The sequence below is a fragment of the Otolemur garnettii genome, unplaced genomic scaffold, assembly GCF_000181295.1.
Source record: "Otolemur garnettii isolate 467f Iridium unplaced genomic scaffold, OtoGar3 scaffold00128, whole genome shotgun sequence".
Taxonomy (NCBI): Eukaryota; Metazoa; Chordata; class Mammalia; order Primates; family Galagidae; genus Otolemur; species Otolemur garnettii.
In genome coordinates this window covers 4,482,162-4,501,385 of record NW_003852523.1, presented here as the reverse complement: position 1 = coordinate 4,501,385, position 19,224 = coordinate 4,482,162, and the positions used below count along the sequence as shown (strand labels likewise).

Sequence of the window (19,224 nt, the reverse complement as noted above, 5' to 3'; positions counted from 1 at the left end):
CTGGCATCCCAACAGGGCACAGGCTCACAGGTCCCTCACTGGCATCCCAATAGGGCACGGTCACGGCTTCACTGAGAAGCTGGGCAACCTGCCCCAGGGCACGGGGCTGTCCAGGGAGGGTGGGGTCCAAACTCAACACCAGTCTCCACCCTGCTAGGACTCTTCCTGCCATGTGAGAATGCAGGAAAAAGAGCAAAGAGGAAACTGAACCCTCAAAAGCACAATTCAATTATAAAGTAAATTAAAATGTGGCATGACTTTCAGCAATTATCATAATCACATAAATGCCACTTACGGATTTGGAACTTGGATTGAACCATGGTTACAGAACAGAAAACAAGATTTTCTGCTTTCATAATGAGGGGGAGGGTTGGGTAGCACCTCTGCCCCCTCTCTCTCTGAGGGGAGTCCAGAGCCTGGCCAGCACCCATGGGACATGGAGCAGGTGGGCCGCTCACAGCTCCTAAGGTCACCAGTTTCAGCAGCCCGACCCAGCACTGGTGCCCAGGCCCTGTCCCCTGCCCTGTGCCAGGCAGAGTGAAAGACCTGTCTCCTCAGTCGACCTGATCACTTCAGCAGCCATGAGACACAGTTCTAGCCAATAAGACATAAGAGCAATATTCTGAGGCTTCTGGAGTATCTCTGATGACAGTGACAAATATGAGGGGCACTGTCTGCCCCTCTTCAGTGGTTCCTGCACATGTGACACCAGGAGTGGCAGCGGCCCCACTGCCACCAGGAGGGGATGGTGATGAGCTGTGGAGATACTGACCTGGAGCCCTGACGTGGCTGAGCTGACAGCGCCAGCAGACTCTACCTTTGGGGCACTTATTATGTAACAAGTAAGTGAATAAACCCACTGTTGTTTAAGATACTGCACATCATGTTTTCCATTATTCTCAGCCAAAAACATTCCTAAAGGTCACAAGGAAAGAAGGGAAGGTAGGGGAAATTCAAGTGAACTAAATCCTCTATGTGAACTACAAGTCAACAGATACTGTCGAAAGATTACAAATCAGAAACAGCGTTGGCAGTGTTTAGAATCGGTAAGTGCGCAGAGGTTTCCTCTATGCCCCACACCCACCCTCCCTTCTCGTGCCTGTGGCCAAGCACTCGGCTCCCATGGAGAATGAAGTGTGCAGCCTCCCCTGTCACAGGCAGTGATTGTCCAAAAGGGACAGACGTGGTCGCTCTGGGCAACCCCCTCAGGAGCCCACAAGCACACGCCCACCTGTGGGTGAGTTCACGTGCGGCCAGCGCAGGGCAGAGCAAGCCCTCAGCAAGTCACTGCAGCCGCCCGCCCTGACAGCCCAGGTGCACCCTGACATGGAAAGTGCCCTTCCTCTTGCTTAAGCCCCTACTATGTAGTGTCTAGGAGACTTGCAGCTGATCCTGATACTAATTAATGCAGAAGTACAATCATCTAAAACTTGTCAAAAGTGACACCCCTAAGGAGGACAAGGGCCTCTTAAATCACGTGGCTCATCCTTGACAACATCACTAGCTGGAACAGTGGTTCTCAACCTGTGGGTCACAACCCCATGGGGGTCTCCTGCATATCAGATATTTACATTACAATTCATAACAGTAGCAAAATTACAGTTATGAAGTAGCAACAAAAATAATTTTATGGTTGGGGGGTCACTACAACATGAGGAACTGAATTAAAAGGTCGCAGCATTAGAAAGATTGAGAACCACTGCTCTAAGGAGACACTGTACGTTTATTCTTTTAAATGTGACCAATGTACCTGGCCCTCTCATGATGGCATGAACACACAGAGCCACAGATAAACCACCCAGTACAGCTCAGCCCATGCCCAGATGGTCACACACATGACATCAGAGCAAAGAAAGGCAGCCAGTGGCCTGCACCAGCCTGGGCATGGCCATAGTGAGTTTCAGAAGGTGAGTCATCAGGCCACAGTGGAGTTAAGAACATGCAACACCAGGCCAGTGGGGACTTCAGCACCAAGGTCCCGTGCAGAAGGAATGTGTCCACAAGAGGGCACTCCTGCACCTCTCCAAGTCCCTGCATGGAGAAAAGCACTCAGGAAACACTGAAAAGCAGTAAAGTCAGGTTTTCTGAACCTGCAAATGAATCTTCTAATTTCTTTCTTTTTACACGCTGGTCATAAAGGTCTCTTGATTCTTTATGTTAAATTTAGTCATGGTCAGAGCATGAAACAGGTAAAAAAATTACCAATCAACTCCTAAAAACTTCTGGTATTTATTTTATACCTGAAAATCAATATTTTGTTGAATTTTCTTTTCTTCAAGTCATAGTTTTGTGGCTGTTTACTATGTTGGAAACTTAAAACTACAAAACACACAAATTGACAATCTAACCACTTTTTAAAAATTTTTCAAACTTGATGCTTTATTTTGATCATTTCTAAGTGTTTAAATGGAAAAAAAAATCCCAAATCTCCTGTGTTCTATATCTACCAGCTTCCCCCAGACACTGTGGACACCGGCTGGAGGTAGCTTTCCTCTGCGCCCAGGCCCGTGGAAATCTGCTCTGGTGTGGTGACCCTCTCTGGGCATGGGGCTCCCCAGATATGGTGACCCCTCTCTGGGTGTGGGCTCCTCCACTGTGGTGATCCCCTCTAGATGTGGGAACTCTATCTGGGTGTGATGACTGTCCTCTGGATGTGGGACCCTCAGGTGTGAGGACCCCCTCTGGGTGTGAAGACCCAGGTGTGGGGACCTCCTCTGGGTGTGAGGACCTCCTCTGGTATAAGGACCCTCACCCATGGGGATTCCCTCTGGGTGTGATGACCCCTAGGTGTGGTGACCTCCAGTGTGTGGGGGTCCCCAGGTGTAAGGATCTCCTCTGGGTGTGAGGCCCCTCACCCATGGGAACTCCCTCTGAGTGTGATGACCCTTGGGTCTGGTGACCCCCTCTGGGTGTGAGGACCTCTAGGTGTGGGGGCCCCCAGGTGTGAGGACCTCCTCTGGGTGTGAGGACCCTCACCCATGGGGACTCCCTCTGGGTGTGAGGACCCCTAGGTGTGGTGACCTCTAGGTATGGGGGCCCCCAGGTGTGAGGACCTCCTCTGGGTGTGAGGACCCCCAGGCGTGGGGACCCCCTCTGGTATGATCTTCTGCCCCTCATGGCAAATGCCACCTGGCAGTGGCAGCTCTCCTGCCCTCTCCTTCACCAGCTGTCACCACAGACCTGTCTGTCCCAGCTGTGTCCCCAGGCTCCACCAGACCCACAGGGCTGCACACCATTTTCAGATACAGAAATGGAGGAGCCCAGGATGTTAGACCCGTCCCTCCTGAGCACTGCCCCAGGCCTGTGTGACAAATGCAAGACCAGGACCTCACAGCCCACAGGAGCTGCACTTGTCTGTGCCACTGTATGCTGTCCCCCCAAATCTAATGTCCGCAGCCTCTCCCCATTGCCTCAGGAGGGCTGCAGGATGCCAGACCCGAGAAGAACAGAGTCAAGGCACACACCATCCATGTCTGCAGAACACGCTGAAGACTGACATGTAATTGTGCCCCTCGGTCCCTCAGACACAGGAGTGTGCAGGAAGCCAGAGCCAGGACAGCTGGGACAGGGAGAGTTGGAAAGCAGGAGAGAAAGTGAACTGGTTCTGGCCTCCTGCCAACTGGGGGTTGCGACCAGCCACTCTGTACTTGGGCCAAGGGTGAGCAGAGGGACAAGGGCCTTCGTGGCATGTTGGGGAGTCCCCAGGCCCCAGCCTGGTGCTCCCTCATTCCACTGCTGCTGGGGCCTCTCAAAGTAAAGAGTCTTTGGACAAAAGACAGTGCTCATCCTCCCCCCACCCTAAGGAGCCATGGGGGCCACCTCTGACCTCCAGTACACTCAAGCTTTTCTGCAGTTTATCTAATGAACTTGGGGACGGGCAGGGCAGGCTCACTGTTGTGTTCTGGCTCCCTCCTTAGGACTTTCTGCTATTGCTCTAAGTTAGCTGCTGATGCTTCGAGGCTTTCTGCCTCACTAGGAGCTACTTTGGGTTACTCAGCTGGAGATTACCTGTCACTTTCTCTACCTATTTATGGCTGTCTGTCCCCCAGGGTCCACATCACACCACAGGGACCTCAGAAGCAGCAGAGAGCAGACAGTGGCCATGAGCCCTCTGCACAGATGCACAAAGGAGGGGTCACTCCTCCCTGGGAGTTGGAACACAGCAGTGGCCAATCCCCTTTGGGATCTGGAAACTCTTGAGATCTTCTAATTCCAGAGTGGGCAGAAGAAGGCGCCCAGACCAGGCCCCGCAGTGTAGCCTGGGAGCAGGTCTGCATCCTTCTGCATCTTGGGCTTTGTGGGCAACAGGTAAGTCTCCTCTGCACATTCTTTTGTTTCTGTTTGTTTTACAACTGCTTAAAAATGTCAGAGCCATTCTTAGCTCTCAGGTCCAGAACACCCCCACCCTGCTTAGGGAAGGCTCTGCCCAAACTGTGGGCTCACCGGCCTCAGGGGCATGTGTGGCCAGTGCTCAGGGCCCGCCACATCTGTGGCTCCCACTGTGGCCTTCACAGCAAGACCTACTCATCTCTGCACCCTCCTCACTCTTGGGTTCCAGCCCCCCAGGAGGTCCTTGAGGTTTGCTCAGCACGTGAGCATGTGCTTCTCAGCCATTTAGAGTCCACTTCTGTGCAAGTGTCTGCCCCACATCCACTGTCCTGCCTTGAGCCCCTGGGAGACTTCATGCATTATGAGCTCTAGAGACCAGGCCAGGCCTCTGTCTGTCAGATGCCCCTCCAGGCACCCCCCTTCACCAAGTGCACTGTCAGGCACAGGTGTGACAAATCCTTCTCCTGGTCTGTGTGGAGCTGGCATCCTGCCCCCAGCGCACACGCCTTGTAAAATCCCTTCCTGTGCAGGAGGTTGGGGCAGGGGGACCTGGTGGACACTTGGGCTGTTCTGCCACATAAGGGAAAGGGGAAGGAGTTGTACAAATTGTACAGTTAAGGTCCTTAATCAGCTGACTTTGAGTTCATTGAGAGGGAGACTGTCCTAGTGGGTCTGACCAGGTAAGCCTCTGCAGGACAGGAAAAGTTGGGAGAGGTGGACAGCGGAGAAGACCCTGCCCGCAGGCCTTGAGAAGCAAACTGCCATGTTGTAGAGAGGGCCACGGGGCAGGAGCAGTAGGTGTGTGCAGAGGGCACACACAGGTCAGAGCCTCAGCTGCTGACATGTCAAAGAACAGAATCAGGGCCTGGCGATCTGGATCTGAGCTGACCCTGGAGACAACTAACCAGTTCTACCAGGGAGATGAGTACAGATCACCAGGACTGTAGGCCAGAAGCACATGACTGTGGAAACTAATGATCCACAATCTAGGAGACAGGAAGTGAGCAGGACTTGAGGAGCTGGCCGGGACGCTAGCCGTGGCCCTGCCTCCTGTAATATCATCATTTTCTAGTGTGCACAAGGACATCTTCCACTTCTCCTTTACCCCTCTCTGGCGCTCAGTCTGGAAGTCTCCGCCTACAAAGTGGCAGTGAGTCACCGCTTCCATGGCATCATCCTCTCCTAACCTTCCAAAATTCTGGACAGACACAACATGCTGAGACTATACTGACACGCAGTTTACTGCACAGGTTTGGGGAGAATCTGTCATTTTACTTGGACATAACTGGACAAAAAGACTGTGCAACCAAACCCACATCTGGAGTGTTGCTCTTGAAAACGAATCCCCTTCCCACTGCGGCCACCCAGTCTGGGCCACACGTGCAGCCACACCTGCTGAGCACTGGGGACCTGGGCCTGTTCTGCAGATTTATTTCTTTTAGCATTTTTTTATTTTTCCAAATTAATATGAGGGTACAATTTTTAGGTTACATTGTTATCACTTCCAGGGTAAAGTTCCATTTGTAAACGAGCCCCTCACCCAGGGTTGTGTCTGCTCTGGAGACTCTGACGGGCTCAATTGAGAGGTTCATCCACAAGTGTGGAGACTGCAGGCAGAACCTGGTGGGGAGGCATTTCTTGGGTCTGGCTCCCCAGTTACCGCATAGAAGAACAAATAGGAAGGATTTTAAAACTCTGGGGAATGACAGAGCCTGCTAGAAAAGCCATCCTAGCTCCTCGCAAGGCTTCAGACACACACAAACTCGGCCTTGGCGGCTGTTCCCACCTGCTGAGCCCACAGAAGGACGCCAGATGTGCACTAACATCTCTCAAGCTGAAGCAAGTGAATCAGGAGAAACACCACAAGACAAGCCTTCTCGTGACTCACACCAGAATATATTGAAAGGAACTTCTCATTTTCAGCCAAAGTTTTATCTTATTTCAGTAATCTTCTGGAATACTCACATACGAAGGCATCACCTTTGCTCAATAGATTATTCTAGCTAATAAATCACTTTAAAGAGGAAAATACATCAATTTTTTTGCCACGATTTTGAGGATTTAGAATTCAGTGCCACTGTAACAATCCACTTTACTTAACAGCCTCTGTTGGTCTGACAGTTCTCCCAGACTGCTCACCTCCACGACCCTCACACCTCAAAGGAGCCCTGCCCAAGGCCACGGAGTTACTCACCAGGACCCCACCAGACAGGACGACAGCAGGCAGCACCAGGACCCCCCAGGGAAAGTGCCCACATTGCTGTATAAGCCTTGAATAACAGCCTCCTGGAAAGCACCAGCCCCTCAAGACACAGCTGCTTCTTAGCACTGGGCTCCATGCTACTGCTTCTCCTGCTCCAGCCTGCCCAGGGGCTGGGCCAGGCCAGCTGTTCACAGAATAGGGCAGCGGTAGTGCCCAGAGGGGGCAGTGGGTGTGACCTCAGTGTTTACACAGTGACATAAGAAGTATTATGAACTTCTAATTTCATTTTATATTATTAATATATTTTGGCATGATACTGTTTTATATGAGGTCAGTTATGTTTACAAAATCATCCTAGAAAAGGTGCCACGTACCTCATTGCTGAATATCATTATGGTCACCAGATGGCCAAGGAAAGGCCACCCGCAAGGTCGCTGTGGTGATATTCATCAAGGAGATGTGCAGCACTGTTTCCAGGATGAGTTCGCAAACTCATCCAACCTTGTACACGTCTATAATTACTTATAAGGTAGTATCTTCTATGACGTTCATTTTAAAATGAAAAGGGGAGGGAATACTTGTTATAAAGAGAGTGTCTGGTACATGGTGGCAATGAGTCAGATGAGAATAGCTTCTCAATTTCAACAGGGGCCAGGTCTCTTTGGGGCCTTTTCAACATTTGAGCTGCTGAGCAGTATCTAGAATGCTACCGAGTCCACCCAGGATGCTCCAGACTCAGGAGATAAGCTCATGTGTCAAGACACAAGGAAGAACTTCAGTCTCTTCAAGAAGTAAGAACAGCAAAAACAGCCAGCCTGCCTGAAACTAAAAATAAAGCCCCACACCTACAGTGCTAACTGCAGTCTCACTGCACAGTCAGCGCTAATGCAGGACCCAAAAAAGACGCCAGGGGAGAAGTCAGATGCGTGGTGTGGCAAGGACAAGCCGCACTGCCGCTGAGAGAGACGTTGTTTTAGCCAAAATCTTTCATGTTTACTTATTTTTTATTTCAAAACACCCAGGAAAAGGAAAATAATAATAAACCAAACTATTTGTTGCCAAAATTAGCTTTCTTTTTATGAAAGAAAATAAATACAAAATTTCTATTCTACAGCTAACGTTTATGAACACAGAATCAGTAGGAGGAGAGATGACTCATAATGTAATATTTTATCATTCCCAGCCCTTTAGTTCTGCTTTCTCAGCACATGTGTTAGAAACCTCCTTCTGGCCTGATTATTTTTCCTATGCCTTTAAGAACAATTTATTTGTGCAAAGGATCATAAATAACTTATTCCTCCAATGCATGCTTACAGTATATAAAAATACTTGCTATTCACACGGACAGCATAATTAATACAATGCTGTACTTGCATGTTAAAAATAGGTGCTCATAAATGACACCTCCCTTAGCAACAAGAAGCTGTGATGTCTCTGTCAGCTGCCGTCCAGCTCTGATTTCTCACTGCCTTTTGATAACCTTTGGCTGTGGAGAAACTGATTTCCCATCACCAACTGAGCTTGAAGGGCTGCAACTGAAAATAAAATTCCATCTCACGGCACAAGCAATGGTAAAAGCAACTGTGATTTTGCCCTTCCTATGCTCTGACAGCCCATGAGCAAAAAATAAAAAGCATCAGCTGAAGACAAAACAAAACAAATTCTCACTGGGGAGTCAGGAACCTTCAACTGCTGGCATTGACGGATGCAGAAATGACAAGCAGAGCCTCTCCTGGCACAGACCCTAAACTGAGTGGTCAGATGTGGGTGCATCTCTACTCCCAAAGACGGCAACCTTTCAGTGGGGCCTCCAGCTGCTCCTGGCTGTCCAGGCCTGCACCCCAGGAGACCTCCCCTGGCCCCAAGGCACTAAGTGCTGCCCAAGGACTCCCAAGTTGGCAGCACAGCCATCCTCTCCTTCAACGTCCACCAAGCCACTCACACGTAAGCTGCCAAGTGAGCTCTGGTCTTTGCTGCACCTGGATGCACCCAAGACCAATAGGCACGCTACACCCCTGGACCAGCTAGTGGGCGACCAGCAGAGAAACACACCTGAATGCTGTGAGCATGCACCTGCCCTCTGACAGCATTCTCTTCTTCTCACTCATCCAAACCCAAGAGAAAGCATCCCTGGAAATTTAAGACTTGACTTTCTAGTCACCCTTTCCGGGGGTATCCAACCTTTTTTCTTCTCTGCTCCATATTGGGGAAAAAAGAATTGTCTTGGGCCACACATTAAATATACAAACACTTAGAAAAGCTGAGGGGAAAAAAAAAGTCTGTGCTACTTTCCATGATACCTGACACCACAGATGAGCAGACGAGTCCTCAATAATTTGCATGCGGCCCACAGGCTGCACGTTGGACACCCCTGCTGGACCATCGATAAATTAACCTGTTATCACACTGACTTTACGAGGATTTTTTTTTTTTTCCAGTTTTTAGCCAGGGCTGGGTCTGAACCCACCACCTCCAGTATATGGGGCTGGCGCCCTACTCCTTTGAGCCACAGGCACCACCCTCTTTACTAGGATATTAATAGTCATCTCAACTTCTTCAAAAGGAAATACTGAATCATGTAACTGTCACCAAAAGTTAAGTACTAAAGAAAATTTATTTTAGCCTTTCAAAGAGAATAACTGATGGTAAGAGCTCTCCCCAAGTCTAGCCTGGTGCCTGACACAATGCCCTGACCCATAAACGTGACCTGTCCCCAAAGAGAGTGGCTGGACATCTCTCCAGAAATGGCCACAGAGACTCACAGGTAATCTGAGACCACAGCAAGATCATAACTGAACTAACTACTGGTTCAGAATAATCTGAGCCGGAAATTATTCAATAAAATTCTTTTTAAAAAGGTAAGCCAAAAGGCCTAATTAAACAGTTTACAACAAGCAAAAGTCATTTTTTAATCAGTAAGATTTCATTAGATTTTTACTTACCTTGAAATCTGTTTAGTTGTTATTTTTCCTCTGATCTTTCAGTGTGAGCAGAACTAAAACAGTGACCAGGACCACGCCTCTGGCCAGGCAGACTGTCCTCTGCGCCCACTAGAGAGACTTCTCTGTGAATAAGAAGATTCAATTACTTATATTCGTTTAATTTAATATTAAAAGCTTTTTCATCATTTCAGAAGTGAACTCTCAACAATATACTTTTAATTAAAAGTCTTCTTCCTAAATACAAGTTTAAGTTATTTTTAATGTATTCTTATGAATTTTTAAGGGGATACACAATACTCAATCCCACCCTCCTTTCCCCTGCCCACAGCAGGGAGCCACACACTTAAGTCCACAGTCAGGTCATGGCCAGTTCAACACTAGGGCAAATGACCACCAAGCCACATCCTACAGAAAGAATTCTCAGGAAGAATTCTGGATCTATTTATCTTTAAAATGAAGCATACACACACCATGCCCTGTGTGTAAATGTGAGGGCAGAGAGGGAACGCACGCCCTCCTGCCCTGCTCAGCCCAGGCTCAGAGGTGACCGGCCACCAAGCTTCCAGAGGCGGAGGCTACAAAACCCATCTACGTCCTTCCCACTTGGAGTGAAAACATGCTCAACTAGTAAGCGGCTGAACAGAATGTTTCAACATGAGAATGTGCTCACAAACCTCAACATGTCATGTTAAGATTTTCTCCTTCAAAGCAAACTGATATCCAACAGAAGGGGTAGGTTAAACATGCAGTGTTAGAACAATCACCAGTAACCCTAGTTCGAGCACATTTGCGCTGGGGTGCTAAGAGCCTTCATTATTTCCCACCCACCCTCCTTGTGCTGTGGCTCCATGGCCCTGGGACTGGAGCTGCGACTAAACCCTTCCAGGCCTGCTCCAGGAAGGGCATGGGGAGCACCCACCGCAGTCGGTGCCGTGTGGGTTACCTGGAGGAGCAGGTATACAGCACACAGCCCTGGGACTGAAATCACAGGCAGGGTGCAAGAAAGGTGGTCAAAGATGCAGGAGACTCTTCCCCATGGAGGGACAGACAGCAGCTCACAAAACACACAAGTAATGGCACAAAGAGCTGAGCATCCCAGTAACAAGCTGCACAGCACCACATGGAGGACCTGCTTCCAAGAGAACATCCTGCATCACCTTTTCAAGGACACTTCAGCCATTACATAAAACAGACCATGTTCCACCCATAAAGCCAATCTCCACACACGTCAAATTCGTGAGATCAGACAGGGCTGGTTCTCTGACTACAGCTCAACAAGCCTAGAAACTAATAGCTCAGGTGTAGCTAGAAACCCCCATACGTTTGAGAGTTAAGCAGCATACTTCTAAATAATGTACAGACAAAAGAAATAACAACAGTAGAAAATGGAAAATATTTAGAAATTAAACGCAGAAAAGATCACATGTCAGATGACATGGCGTGCAGCCAAAGCCCGCACCCCAGGGAAAGGTGCAGCTCTGAGCTTGCACCCACCTCAGTAAGTCAGTAAAAGAACAAAATAAGCCCTAAGAAAAATAAAGAGAGAAAATAATAAAAAATTAAACTTGTATTAATCAGACATAATCACAGGGACACAAAGATAAATGTTGGTTCTCTGCGGAGACATGCAGTGAACCAGTGATCTCTGGTGAGAATAACGGGAGCTCATAGAGGAAAAAGCCCAACATAATCAGCCTCAGAATTGAAAGGGCAGGGAGGACTGGCAGTCACAAGGCTGAGACTCTGTTATCCTTGAGCAGAGGGTCCTTCTCATGCCCTGTGAGTCCTAGCAGGCCAGGTGACCACGCTGGTCCATTCACTGGAGTGGCTGTGGCACTTCCAGGGATGTGGGCTTCAACTTGCTATCTCTTGGAACACCCTCCCTGGGGAAGCCAGCTCAGATACACTGTGAAGAGGACAGTGCTAGCCACGTGGGGCAGCTGCAGAGAGAAAGACGCCAGCCAGCCTGTCACCAAGACACCTTCTTGGACAGGATGCTGAGAAGAGCAAGGAACCCAGCCCACAGCAGCAGTAGAGCTGCAGACACTCAAACAACCTGGCTGAGGTCCCGGAAACCACAGCACACCAAATCCCTGATCTGCCAGCCATGAGCATCATAAAGTGGTGACTGTTCTATGTCACTAAGTTTTGAGATAGGTCATCAGATGAAAGAGTAAACGAAAACAGAATTATCACTTTAAATTCTGATAACACTAAACATGTAATAAGAGGGTATTAAGAACTTGATTCCACAAAGTTTGTAAATTTAGGTATAATGAACAAATTCCAAGAGAAATACAACTTATCCAAAACTGACTCAGGAAGAAACACAAAATGTGACAAAACTACAGACATTAAAGAGTCAGAGTCAGGAAACAAACGTCACCATGCAAAGAACACTCGGCCTAAACCTATAAACTAAAATAAAATACTAATCCCTCCCACCAACTGAACCCCCTCCCTTTTGGAACTGAGACACAACTGACCAGCATTAATATTAAAATAGACATCAGAGAATGGAGTCTTAGTGGCAGCAAGACACCAAATTATAAACAGGACCTGAGGCCAGGCCTCGCATCCTACACTTAAAGGTTAAGCCCTGTTCCCCCTGCCACAAGGTGTCCTTGCCTCTCCAGCAGCTACACAGGCACTGCCTGAGATAAGCAACGTTCAAACAGGGCAGCTCATCCACACGCTGATGCCCTCCCTCCATCCCAGCAGCTGTAACCACAGCTCAATGGGACAAGACACTGATGGCAGCAACTTTCTCCAGTGAGAGACCCTGACCGTGGGCTGGTTCAGCTGGTTCCACCCTGACCGTGGGCTGGTTCAGCTGGTTTCACTGAGGCTGTGCACTTGTGTGTCTCTGCTTCACCTCTTGATGCAGAAGGCTGAACTGTACCCCATTTAAATGGCGACCTCCACCCAGAGTGGACACGGGCGTATGTTACAGTGTCTGAGCAGCGCACAGCATCAGGACCACCCTCATGAACATTCAGCGCTCCTCCTGTGCCCTGCTGGACGCATGCACTCCGCCAGCCTGCTGGGCTTAGGCGTCTGTCCCACCCTCCCTCCCTGGAAGTGCCCTCTGGGGCTTCCGAGACTGTCAGAACCGCCCCCTTGCAGGCTGCCACCCTTTACAAGAAATAAAAATCTCATTTCCTCTTTTGCATTTATGGACCTTGTGATTGTTGACAAACCTAATATTCAACAAGAACATTTCTGTCAAGAAGATGATGAAGGAAAAGCAGAGGCTTGTCTTTCAAACACAAGATACAAAAATCCTGCACAGGTTGGATACGGTGGCTCACACCTGTAATCCAGTAATTTGGTAGCCTGAGGCTATGAAGTTGAGCAATGCATCAAGACCCTGTCTCTATAAAAAATAGAAAAATCATCTGGGCAAGGTGGTACAGGCCTGTAGTCCCAGCTACTCGGGAGACTGAGACAGAAGGATCACTTGAGCCCAGGACCTGGAGCTTACAGGTACCTGTGACAGCACCATGCGTAATACCTAGGCAGCAAAGTCTCCAATCAATCAATAAATACCCAACACAAAATGTGAGCAAACACAATCAAATAATACTTCTAAAAGGTGATCAAGCCTCACTGAGTTGATGAGAAAGCAAAGGTTATTCAGTGTATGAAAATCAATTAATGTAATCATATTAACAAATCAGAGAAACATCAAAGAATATACTGACAATCCCATTTACATGAAATTCTGATAGCAGAAAGAAGCTAATGAACCCCAGGAGCAGAACAGTTACAAGGTTACGAGTAAAGTCAGGAAAGGCAGCCAGAAGTTTTATATTCCTTGCAAAACAGAAGAGAGAGAAACCCAGGAGAGAGGAGACTGGAACCCGAGGAAACTGGTCTGAGGCTGAGCAGCAGGTCCAGGGGTGGGCCTAGAGCGGCAATCCGGTCCCTCTTCTCACCAGCTAGAGCTGTCCTATGAAATTAGTAGGGAGTGAGGCAGCCCAAAAAGGTGGAAAGGGAAAAACAGAAGTTAGGGGGACAATCAGCTCGGTGGCCTCTCTGGCCTCCAACTCCTAGTGTCCCCAGGGCTGAAAGTGCAGCTGCAAACCCAGCACCACCATCTTTCCAGACTTTGTGGCTGCTCCTAGTCTCAGGAAATCCTCTTATGAAAGCAGCTGACTCTAAGTTAGGGGACTATAATGGGTGTGTAACCAACTAGCAACAGGGAATTCAGATGCCCTGGTGATGGAGTGAGAATCAGGCCCAGTCTGGATGGGCACGCTCGGTACCAGCAGCAGGTCACGGGTCCAGCTGAAGTACACTGATTATTTGCACTGACTGTGCCATGCTGGTGACCACTGCTGATTAACTGAAGCAACTGTTTCCTTTTAAAATGATATTTAATTAGACTTGAAATTGGGACTTTGTTCTGTCAAAAACTAAATATTCTCACTTTCTATCTTGTAGAGGCATAAAATCAATAACTAGTACATGAGTGTGCAGTTAAGTATGTTCAGACTCATTGCTTCCCGACAATAACCATGTCAGAAAGTGCACGGCACAGTATGCTCAGGGCAATGACCAAGAGCAAAGAGGAAACAAATGGGAGCGGCTGTGGCAAAGCAGCATTCTTCCCAACTCTCGACAGCAGCTTCCTCTGAGATGCTCACTGGTCCTAAGAACAGGCAGCCACCAAAGGAGGTCCAAAGTGGACAGGCACTGAGAAGGGAATGCAGCCGGGAAAAGCCTCCAACTCGCTGGATCTGACCAGATATGAATTTAAAACAATGGCTTAGGGAGATAAACAGGTGGGAAAACTAAGAATGATCCATCAGACTTGGTACAAAAAAACAGACCTTCCAGAAGTAAAAGTACAATGAGCAGTGTTACAAGTCCCACGGCCGTGTCTTCACAGAGAACGAGACACAGCTGAAGAGCAGCACTGGAGGGGCCTCCTGGCATGCAGCACAGACGCCAGGAGACAGAAAACACAACGAGACGGGGGTCTCCCAGAAACAAGGGCCCCAAATCACGCCCAGCAGAACAAATGCAAACAAAAATGAATCTAGGCCAACAGCCAGCTGCCCCAGGGCCACAAGGAAGAGCAGACGGCAGAGTTGGGCGAGAGCCTCACGTGCAGAGAAAATCCAGAATCTTGTACCCAAGAACAATCTCTTCACAGCAGAGACAAATAAAGATGTGTGCAGACAAAACACACGTGAGAGCGTCTGCCACTAAGGAAGTCCCAAAGGGCCTGTTTCAGAAGAAGGAAAGTAATCCTGGAGAGAAAGAACTTGTAGCCAAAAAAAATGAAGATAAAAGAAGTGGTTTGCGGAAGCCCTAGCTGGATGAAGCAGAAACCAAACCTCACACACGTGACTCTGGGGAACAAAAAGAGGGATCATCCTCAACTTTTTTATGAAACCTTGGTAGGAAAATCTGTCAAGGATATTTGGGAAATTAGAAACTAGTGGTCAACTCCTATGAACACAGATATAAAAATCATTAACCCCAAATTAGCAAGTTTAAATCCAGGGATATAGAAAGCACAGTCCCTCACCACCACATTGGATATATACATATCAACAAAGTACAGTTGGCTCAGTATTTGGAAATAAATCAATGCTCCATATTAACAGTGACCGCTGTACACAACAGTTCTTCAACTTAGATTCTGCAATAACTCGAACTGGCATTTTTGTAAATGTCCATTAGCACAATAAACCTGACACTTTTCTCAAAATACACACTCTATCTGTGGAAGACAGCTAAAAAAGGAGGGGGAAAAAGAAACAAGCAAGCTGATAAAATGAAACCAAATGTTTTGCCAATAATGAAGATAAATCCAAGCACCCACAGCCTCTGCACGCTCTTTCCCTTTCTGGGGAGAGCAATGAGGCTCAGATCCATCAGTGGACGGGGTGGCTGGCAATGGCGTCCTCGGAAGATTCTGGACACCTGGACAGTGTAGCCTGTTGCTCTGTGTTCCACTCCACGAGGCCTCTAGGGGGTGCTGGGGAGAGGTGGGTGTGTTTCATGCTCCCACCCAGAGTGGGCGTTCTGAGATCCTGAACAGGCGTCAAGAAGCTGGTGAAAACTGTAAAGTCATATGCAAAACGGTGTGTTTACATACCCAGGTGCATTTTTCTAGTGAAAACGTGCACAGCTTTAATTAGATGCTCAAAAGGGCCCAACACCCCACAAGACCACAAGCCTCTGATCTCACAGTGACCTGTGGAGCAGAGAGTTCAGTCAGTTGTCCTGACAGTCATCCTGACCCCAAACCTGCCCTTTCTCTGGTGCTTAACCAACAAAATTTCATAGGCTTCTTTTTCTCATTAAGTAAAGGTGAGTGATGGTAACCCGTCACTATGGGTGAACTATTAAGGGGGCACTACAATTTGCAGCTCATAACCCAAACTTGGGGTGTTGCTGGAGTTTATAAAGGTATGACCCAGTTTCAGGCAGTGCGGGTCCCCTGCAGAGCTATAGAGCTCTGGTCATGCCCTATGCAGGGTCCACAACACCCTCGTTCTCAGAAAAGAACATTTTGTTATCAAGGACAGCTTTACTTTGTCATGGATTTCCGTTGCAAGCTTATATAATTATGACGTTAGTTTTGATTTATCATTTTCACATTAGTTTTATATTGCTTATACAGTGATGAAAGTTCAAGCTTTTTTGAACCATAATTTTTCAGTGACTTATAAATATCATAACTCATCTTCATCTTTCTTACAAAACAGATATATAGAACCTCTCACAAATTTGTTGAGGTAGTGACATTTTATTTATTGATGTTGTGCTAAGAGTATATGAAATTTAACTGACTTGCAAACACACTATCAAGGCAAGTGTAAGAAAGTTATCATCCATTTATAAGTTTATGGAGATTCTTCTATAATATGAAATGATGTGTAAAGTACAGACTGTCTCACAGGGATTTATAGATGCTGCTGACAAACTCACCAGCTGGCTCTCTGAGCTGCTTCTCGACACCGGGGGATGCGGAGGAACATTTCCACTGAGCAGTGAGAACACATGAGAGTGCTCAAGTCACAGAACCTCGCCACTCTCCCGTTATCTCAACAGCTTTTAGTTCAGAATGGGGGCAAATACAGAGCATTGTCTTTCCATTTTTTTCCAAGGTTCCATCAAAATGTCAGAAAAGGGGGCAGCGCCTGTGGCTCAAAGGAGTAGGGCTCCGGCCCTATATGCCGTAGGTGGCGAGTTCAAACCCAGCCCCGGACAAAAATTGCTAAAAAAAAAAAAAGATATCCAAAATGTCAGAAAAGGTACTTTTGGCAGTGAGTGAACTAATGATGCTAAAACATAATGAACATAATGGTGCTAAAAAGTGACCAGCAGCAAGTGGGAAAGGGGATGTCAGGTGCAGGGCAGACGAAGGCAGGTCAGCTGAGAAGAGCAGGACAAGCAACAGGACGGGGGAGGGAGCGTAAGGAGCAAAGAGGCCGAAACCTGAGAATTACTCTCCAAAGAAGCACTGAGAATCTCCAAAAGGGGATCCAGGCATGGACGCTGGGCTGGCTAGAAGAGAAGCCCCGAGGGTGCAGGATAATGAGAAATCCAATCATCAGCACTTGCGTACAGGCAGGGAGAGGAGGAGTGAGCAGAAAAGGTTCATCAGCAAAAAAACAAGGAGCCAACTGACAGCCGACCTCTTATTAACAACACTAGGCTCTGGAAAATAGTACAGAATATTTTCTGATTCCAAAGGAAAAATCATATGAACACAGAAGTGCAGACTCAGCCAAACTGTCGATCAAGTATGAGAACAAAATAATTGCATGTTTGAACACTACGTATAAGAACCCAAGAAATCTGTCAGCCATGCATTCCATGAGGAAGCTGATTAAGGAGGTGCTCCAGCAAAACAAAAATAGAATCCAAGAAACAAACATCATGGGATATGGGAAACCAGGCCAACTGAAAGAGCTAGGAACAGCACAGAAACCTACAAAGAAAGTGGGGCTTTCCAACTGAACATTCTCCTTTGATAGACAGTTTTGTGATATGGAATTACATTTATACTACTTGATTATACAATGAAACTTATTTATATTATCACAATACTATGCTGCTTTCCTATACTAAAATTTTTAGACTAAATTTGTAGAAAAAGCACAGAGCACCTAATACAGATGAAAACAGTCAACAAGTATTTTAAACTTTGTCAATATAACCCTAAACATGAGACACCAAGTTTCTGAGACACTCTAAGAGCTGGAGCAGTGCTGACTGTGACTGCCTGCCTGAGCTGACAAACAGGACCACGGAAACTCAGGACCACGGTAACGCAGAAAGGCCTTCAACCAGACTGCAAGCTGTGTGCCTCTGGGAATGGGAGAGAAAACAGGAATCTTTAACTGAATTTTATACCCATTTATGGGCTGGAATTTGTTTTTACTCAGTTATTTTTCTAGCAGTTAAATTAAGAGGGAATCTTTATCAATAGGGTCACCAAATAAACTGCAGTGCATCTACGAGACAGAATAATATGCTCTTGTAAAGTAGTATGGGTGCTGAATTAGTTACATAAAGTCAGAATTTTTAAAGAGCTTTTTTTTTTACTGTGGAATTAAAAAAAAATAACAGGTACTAGTGTGTCCACAATGGAGAAGTTGCATGGACATCTCAGAAACCTCATACATGTGACAGGAAGCCTTCACACAAATACCAGAGTCTGTGCTGACATGAACTATTGAGTATGAACCCTTCCATATTTTTCCTACATATACGCAGAGAACACTTTATATGCCTCAAAAACCGGCACGGAAAGTGAACAGGTTCACAAGCACAAGCCAGAGAGCGTCCCCTGCAGACCCACCCCAGCAGCAGCTGAGTTGCCCCTGGAGAAGACCCAGGCTGCAGAACGCACCGGACAGAGCTGCTTCCCTCCTCCTGAGAGCAAGACAGCCAAGGACAACAGTGTTGTGTTCACTGTGGCATCACAGGGACTCGGACACAGATCATCCCCAGCAAAGCTTTTATGAAAATGCTGTTATACAGTGAAAACTAAAATAATGAACCATTTCTCCTGAAAAACATGACTTTGTGGAAGTTCTGATTCATGGAAAATATTAATGTATATTAATTAATGTATATTACTTTTAAATTTTGTATTATTATAATGGTATATATTTATATAAACAACTTCTCCAGGTGCCAACTGCCATGCTAATTGTACATATCTTGTCCTGCTGATCTGACAGACCTACTGAAATACAGAGTAACCAGAATGTATCAACCACATGTGGGAAAGAAGATAAAAAACAAACAAAATATATGTATATGAAAAAAGACACAAAAGAAACATACAAAATAGTAACAAAAGTTGCTTGCAGATAATGAAATAATTGTGTCTCTTCCTTCCTAGTTTTGCATCTGTGTAAAATATACATGGCCCACAATGAGCATATTTCCTTCTTAAATAAAATAGAAAACCTTCTAAAAGAAACTCAGAAATGCAAGACATTTTCTCCAAAGACTTAGCATTTGAGGCAAAGGGCAGACACAGGGAGGATGTCAAGGATTGCACAGGTCAGCTCCACTTGAGACCAAAGATGGAGAGCAGGCCAATTCTCAGACTACTCCTGTTTATAAGACAAAAATGAGCTCAGTCTGGGCACAGTGGCTCATACCTGTAATACTAGCACTTTGGGAGGCTGAAGCAGGAGGATTGCTTAAGACCAGGAGTTTGTGACCAGCCTGAGCAAGACAGTAAGATCCCATCTTTACAAAAAAAAAAAA

The 19,224-nt window shown here is 46.9% G+C and overlaps 1 protein-coding gene across 2 annotated transcripts in view; it reads right to left on the bottom strand.

Moving 5' to 3' along the window:
- Nucleotides 1-19,224, bottom strand: part of ADARB1 (adenosine deaminase, RNA specific B1) — a 136,676-nt gene that overhangs the window by 76,413 nt on the left and 41,039 nt on the right. The window contains exon 2 of one of the 2 annotated variants that reach the window (XM_023518113.1): nucleotides 9,475-9,596. The gene's annotated coding sequence lies outside the window, so the exon portion shown is untranslated. Of the gene's footprint in view, nucleotides 1-9,474; nucleotides 9,663-19,224 lie in introns of those variants that run through there. The other variant, XM_023518114.1, reaches the window with a different exon arrangement.